This window comes from Dysidea avara, chromosome 1, assembly GCF_963678975.1.
Source record: "Dysidea avara chromosome 1, odDysAvar1.4, whole genome shotgun sequence".
Lineage (NCBI taxonomy): Eukaryota > Metazoa > Porifera > Demospongiae > Dictyoceratida > Dysideidae > Dysidea > Dysidea avara.
Genome location: NC_089272.1, coordinates 9,850,641 through 9,858,690, shown reverse-complemented (window position 1 = coordinate 9,858,690; position 8,050 = coordinate 9,850,641).

Genomic DNA, 8,050 nt, shown 5'->3' with positions numbered 1-8,050 from the left:
GAAACTTCATTGGAACAAGAGGTTAGATATGAGGACAAAAGGTAAAGTTTTTGAGTAGTGCTGGAAGGAATACTTGGTAAAATTTTGAGCATATAAGGCTCAGGCCTAGATCGATTGGTGTGAAGCTCAGAAGTCCATTACTCCATTTCAGTTATATAGTTAGCACAATATAACAGGTCTGGTTTAATACTGGTGTAGTTTGTAGCAGCTGTTTAAATTCAGGTGAGTTCTATGATACTGCTTTGATAAGTAGCTACTATATAGTCACCTGGCGTAATGTTACATAACATGCAATATATTATGTGGCGCCAGACTAGCTACACATGAGGCCAGGGTCTAGCTAGTCATGCTGGAAGATGAGACTAGGATTTATAGGGAGAGTGCTAGCTGGTTTCTTTTGCAACTAAACTTAATCCTGCATGTGCAAAAACAGTTTTGCCTCCTGTATAAAAGGTCAAGCATGCACAGTAACTGCAGTGGACATCAAGTTATAGTTAGCTACTTATACAACAGCTTGTATTTGTTCTATCAGTAAAGCCACTATAGTTATATGCATCTCAGTTGTGACACTTCATTGGACTATTCTGAAAGGCATGCCTATACAAGTCAAATGTAGCTACCACAAATCTCATTTTAATATCACACCTTTTGAGAGCAGAGAAGTTACTTGCATTGTGTATTCTTGGCCTTGAATTTTTTACAGCTTAGTTGTACAATTATTGCTTTTTGCGGAATACAGCTGACAGAATAACCTTGGTTGACTGTATCCAGGTTTTATTGTTAGTCCCTTCCTTCACTAAGAAAGAGGAGTTCAAAAAATTTACGAATTTTTTTCAATAATACACAAATATTTTACCCATTGTTTTCAATGCTTTATACTGGAAATTTAGGCTTGCACTATTGTGTTGGGTTTTCGCAGATCCGGTCACATATAGAAGAGAGTATCCTACTTCATCATACCATCAAAAATGAGCCCGTGAAGTCCTGTAGGTGTTAATTGTTCCTGTATGACCACATTTTATTCATTTCAAAGAAGCCTTGCTACGTAGGGTGTCAAATGGTTTAAAGGGCTTCTGTCAAAACTCTTAAAATGAACATACATTATTAGCACTATGGCTCATTTTTGGTGGAGCAGGATAATCTCTTCTGTCTTATGGACTCTTGCTTTTATATTATGCAAATATAAGCCTAAAGAAAATTCTGAGTTCCAGTGTCCATTACATTACACCATATTGGTAGGCCATTAAATATGGCATATCAGTTGGTTTTAGTCGTGGGGTGTTGGAGGCACAATGGGTGTTGGAGGCACAATGATATTGGCAAGATTGGCCAGCTAAATTTTACCTAATTAAATGCCTTACCAATTTGTATTGTTCATAAAGTGAACAATTGTACTTACGTAACTACTCGTTCGATCGCTGTATATGCCTCTAAAGTGTACACTAGTTGGTAAAATTATTAGGTTCAACAATTGCTTAAATTATTAGTAGTAAAGCTTATGAGTGTGTGTGCCCAAAGTAGCTATTATAACAATTTGATCAACAATTAATGAACATGTAAATATTGAACAATAATATTTCACCGATCCAAACTATTACTCAAGTGTACAAATAATTTTTGTTCTGCATAAAGTAGTCATCAGCCTGACTTGTATCCAGAAAGAAAAGCAGTGGTCCTTGGTTATCCGAACCCCTCTGTTCTCAGGCAATGATAAAAGTGTTCGGTTAAGTGAATTGTTTGGATAACTGAAGCCCATACATTTATATACAGAGCTCTGTTGACAGAGTTGGGGTTAACTAGTTACTTTTGTAACTAAGTTACATAACTGATTACTTTTAAAGTAACTAGTAATATAACTAGCTACTTGCTTTGTAACTAATAACTTGTAACTAGGAGTAATTGTCTGAAAAGTAACTAAGTTACTATAGTAACTAATTACAATAGTTACATTGTAACTTTAACTAATTATGCTTTAAAAGCAAGAGCACTTCAATGCTTATTCCATATATATATATGCTACAGCCACATTAAGTAGACAGATTCTGTGTACCAGGGGCTATTCTAGAGATTTTGCTGAGTGGTTTCCAAAAAAAATTATGGACCATAGTGTATGATTTGCACACTGATAATCAGGTGATTCAAGGGTGGCACACTGGAGTCACCACAGTGCACGAAGCGCACTCAGCGAAATGCGGAGCATGAGCCCTTGCCCCCAGGAAATTTTTAAAAATTATGATAGTTGAGATTGAATCTAAATGCATTTTCAGGCATCTCACTATGCTCACAAAGTGTAAAAAATTCTATTCAATCTGAATAAAACAACTTGTTTTCTTATAAGAGATACATGTACAACAGAGGTAGTAAAGTATAGTAGCTACACAACAATATAAAAGTAAAAATTATTAATCTTCTCCAGTTTCATGTGCCCGGGATGTTTTGTAGCAAAGATAGTTATCACTATGTCAATGTCTATATGGCAATGGATGTTCATCAGTGCTAAGCCGATGAAGCCAAGCATAAACAAAGGATTGCTTTTTTTCCATATTTGTGCGTGATGGAAAGTAAGTACCTTTAGTTGGCTTAAAATGATTGGTAATTGCATTCAGCTGCTTGTGATCACTTAACCTTTGACCAACATATGAACTAAAATCATTTGGTCTAGTAGGGTTTAGCTATAAGGTGGTATAATCTGAATCTATGATCACACAAACATCATCTTCATATTCTCCTGACTGTTCTCACAAACATCAGAACCTACAGACATGCACAAGATTAACTGCTAGCACTATATCCTATAGTGTAATAATGTAAAGTCCTCATTCTTGGTTGTTTGCAATACTAAGCACGACTACGTAGTTGGTACTTGCTAATACTGAGGTTGAGCATTTGAACACACTACTCCAATTAGCTAGCAGCATTTGATAACTCACAATTCTTTATAATGAGCTGCATCTAGGTATATATAATGAAGCCACTAGCCTTGCTATTAAAAAAACATTCTTTCACAAAGCCACACTGTATAATTGTAATTGCTATTTCACTAAGCATAGGGACTCACGCATGGATATCCATGCAAAGGGTAGCTACTGCAGTGGCAGAGGAAGTAGTTGATATGAGGAGGGTTGACCAGGGGCAGATAAATGAAAAAAAAAAGGTCACAGCCAGCTAACAATATAGCTGCCCACCAAACCAGCTACACATTTATAGCTGATACACTATATAAAAATCCTTACATAGCTCACTAAACACTGCTCTAATACTGTGACTGCTTTATTAGAGTGACTGCTCTATTAGAGTATCTCGATCTTTACAAAAGTTTTTAGCCCCACTCCAAGAAGAATAATTTCGGCGTGACCCCCTCAACAGACCGAGGGGGGTTCGGCCCCCTAGCCCGCCGCCTATGAGCTACTGTCTAGCTCTCCTAGACAAGTTAAACTAGTAATATACACAGATCACTTACCTATCCTCAGTCAGGCTTTTTGAGCTTCTGTATTCGCCAAACTGTTCCTCGTCTTCTTCTAACAGTTCTTCCACGTGGCTAGTGGAGTAAAATCAAATGTCGCGTGATGTGCTTTAATTAGAATAAACATAAAAATTCTGAGTGGTTTCCGGAAACCCCAGAAACCCCCCTAAAACCGCGCCTGCTGTGTACTGTTCTCTATGATTCAGCTTGAGCAACAGACATAGCAATAATTGAAACTGACCTGAAATAGCCACAGAATTGTTTTTAAGTGCACATATGTATTGCATCCCTTAATGATGCATATCTGAGTAAAATTCATGTTACAAAAGCTAAAAACAAGTCATATTTTATACTACAAAAGTAACTAGTAACTAGACTACTTAGTTACCTTTTGAAAAGTAACTGTAACTGTAACTAAGTTACATGGAATAAAAGTAACGTGTAACTAGTAACCAGTTACTTTTCTGAAGTAACTCTGATGGTTTCTTTGTAGCTGAATTCTCTGCAAGGTAATTTCTTCTATTGATCTCTCTACAGGGAGATCTGAACTCTCTACATGGTGGTTTCTTTTTAGCTGAGCTCTACAAGGTGATTTCTTCTATCCAAAGTTGCATGAACTCCCTACAAGGTAACTTCTTCTAGCTGATCTTTCTACAGGGTGACTTTTTTGTAGCTGATCTCTATACAGGTTACTTGTTTCTAGCTGATCTCTTGAATTCTCTTCAGGGTGACTGCTCTATTAGGATGACTGCTCTATTAGAGTATCTCGATCTCGCACTTGCTGCACCAAGTTGGATTTCGTGTTATAACTCCGTGGCTTTAAGTCTGATTCTTCTACACCATTGATGAGCCTTTCTAAGATGATTACTCCATCTGTACAACGATTTTCAAAGCATTATCCCAAGCGGTTTATCTGGTAGGCGTGGCAAGCAGTCGTTTTTTGATTAGCTAATCTCGATTGCGTAATTATTACACACTGTTGGTTTTTTCGTTGTATCTTCCTGGTTTTTAGCTCGATTTCTTTCAAATCACAAATGGTTTAAGGTTCAATAGTTAACCTATTCCCCCACCGCTTTTCAGCTTCTTCCCATACGCGGTTTACCCTGTAGGCGTGATAACATATTGGTGTTATTTTTCGTGAATAATCGCTCGTATTCCAGCCAAAGTTGGTACCGAGATGCGCCTTTATATCCTCCTTCTGTGTGCCAAATTTCTAGGTAATCGGATATTGTGGTTGCGTTTTATAGCAGTTTTTGTAAGTGTGCGACAAGAGGAAGAAAAATAAGAAGAAAAAAAAACGAAGAACTAAGCCAATTTTTTGAAGTCGCATATCTCGGGAACGCTTGAGGCGATTTCGCTCAAATGTGGGATGTGGAGTGCTGAAGTTGGAGGGCGTGTCAACAGCAAAAATCGTCTTGTTTCATCAAGGCAGCACAGAGCTATGGAGGTGCGAAAATTGCGTTTTCGTTCTTCCTGTCAATATACTCACGGGTGTTGCGCGCCGGCTTCTTGGGCCACACGACACACTACCGTGTGTCTTGATTGTAGGCTATTGTATATCCATGACCCGGTTATTAATCACCCATGGCCCGGTTATTAATCACCCATGGCCTGGTTATTAATAACCCATGGCCAATAGCAACAAACAATTGATTAACCCATTCTTCGACAACTGATTCACAGCCCGAAGGACTATAGCTATAATACATGTAACACGAATCAATATTTTTGCAATTATTTGACAGCTCCCTATATAAGCATTGGATTAGATTTATACGTACAGTGTGCGAAATAACGTCCGGACACCGGACAATTTCCGGTCAATTACACTAGGTGTCAGGTCATCATTGAATTTGTCCAGAAATAATGTCCTTTCAAAGTTTATAGTGTTAGCATTGGGCTAGGAGGGAGGCCAGACATGATGGTATTGACATGTAATTAAGTTATTTGCTTTTGGTTTGTACTGACCACAAGGGTATGCCCAAGATGTACTCTGAGGTTAACAGTTTACTATGTTGTGCCAGCCTACTTGTCTCAGTCACCTGTACTGCAGTAGTAAAATGTATTTATAACCTGATTACAGTTAGTAGCTTTTACTTGTGGTATCCATGATCACCTATACAACCAGTTTTTAAGCTAGAATGAACAAGACATCAGTGCATCTATTTATATTAGGGATAGAGCCATTATATATTCTAAGCCATGGCAGCTGCCAGCATAAGCAAAGTTTGACCACATAGCTATATCATTCCAAGGCAAGCCCTGACTGAAGTCCTTATGGTTCCTTTCCTACAAAGGCCCAATTTATTGCATAGAAGCCCTTTCATGTGGCCAGTAGCTACCTTTAAAATGCTGTACTATCAGTATCAGTGAGTGGTTGACAAGTAATCAGCTGTACAGTACATTGGTGGCCCCAGTGTTTGATACAAACATACAAGTGGTAGAAACATAGGAAAGGAGAAACAATAGAAGTTAAAATGTCCAGTCAAATTGCTTAATGTCCACTCAAGTTTTGCAATGCCCTGACAGTACGACAGGACATGTCTGAAAAATTATTTCGCACACTGTACGTACATAGCTGAGATATATATACTGCAAAGCTAGTGAGCCACATCATCCAAATCAGATGCCTCCACTACTAGGAGTCCCAACTACTAATTAAGGTTTTTAGCCTGTCTTTCCCATAGTCTTTATAATTGCCCAGCATGTGATTTCTTGTGCTGGGGGTGGTTGGCAAGGGAAGCACATCTAGTCTGCACAGTAAAAAAAGTGACATTTCCGGACCAAAAATCAGCATGGAAATGTAAAGGAAATGTCACTGTTGAATTTACTATATCAAACCTGGAGTAAACCTGTATACCGTAAATGCCACATGTTGTGACATTTCCTAAAACATTGGAAATTTCATGTGTCTGGACATTTCCTCTGCCAAAAAGTTGACATGTTGTTAGATTTCCTGCATGTATTCAGAAATTTGACATTTACATAAGATTTTCTTAGTCAAGGACACATGGCATGCAGTAACATTTCCTATACTATTCAGAAATTTGACATTTACATGAGATTCATAAGTCAAGGACACATGGCATGTAGTGACATTTTAGTCCAAGATTGTCACTCCAACTGCTGTCATACCTGACTACTGTAACACTTTACAGATTAGGATAAGGTCTCTGTGTAACCTGTGTATTTGGAAATGCAATATATATATATACGGTGCCTAGGACACGTCATGTAAATTTCAAGAAATATCATATTTTACTGGACATTTCCTACAGTAACAGGAAATGTGATAATCCAAACCCACAATGAAATAATACCTTGGTAATATAGGTTTCTTTTAGATTTTGGAAACTCTATTAAAGTAGGTAAGCTAGCTATAGTTGTAATGTACTAATGCTGTCTGTTCCTTGCTATTTAGGAAATGTCATGTGTCCTGAACTGGTAGAGAGGATAATGCACACTGGCACCATACTGATCCCCATCTATACTGTGTTTAGGAAATGTGATGACACATGACATTTCCTAGACAGGAAATTTGCACCACCTATCCTGAGTGCAGGAAATGCCAAGATATTTATGAAAATTTGATCTTTCCTGTGTTTCAGAAATGTCAGTAAACTTCATCTATCCTGCATTAGGAAATACCATTAACCCTGCTATTAGGAAATGTCATGGAAATTGCACCCTATACTACTACTTCGGGAAATGTACAAATTTCATGTACACCAGAAGTGTACATTTACTGGGGATTTCCGAATACCTGAAATGCAGCTTTCCTTCCTCCTGTGCTGGGGAAAAAAACCTACAAGTTATTGAATGTGTTTAGAACAAATGTAAATTCATGGACTTTATACTAAAGCATTCTATGCGTACAGTGGATGTAATGATTGAATGACACATGCAAGGTTTCAATAAAGTGGCTTTGGTTTTAGACCGTCACATCTTGTACAGCACATGTAGACCGGAGTATCTGCTCTGTTCTATTCAATTCTTTCTTGAGGTTCATACGTTTATTTTAGGAATATAAAAACATTATTATTAGGAATGAAGTGGTAACATTCCTACTCATGAAACCAAGAAACTAACCAATAAAATTCGAAGCAGTGAATGTAACATACCAAATAACTTTCACCACAGCATTTCTGAAATATAAATGACTCACAACATGCAAGTGCCAATCAGCAGCCAATTGCTGTGTACTCACATACATACAGACTGGTAGCAGCTCAAACAATAACATGTATAATACCATACCTGTTTAGTACATAGTGACAAAGTACCTGTCTACATAGTGACATAGTACCTGTTTAGTACATAGTACATACCATTTATGTAACAATGTAGCACTAATTAATGTTGATGCATGTTTAGTACATAGTGACAAATTCCATACGTAGCAACAATGGTAATGCACAGCATGTGTATACGCAGCGAGTATGGTATTAACTGGGAATAACATGGGTATAGCAGTGAAATTGGGATAAATACCACTCTTGCTGCATTGAAAATGCAAATTCTAATGCAACACTCATGGTATTTATCCCAAATTTCACTGCTACCCATGCTATTACTAGTATGAATATT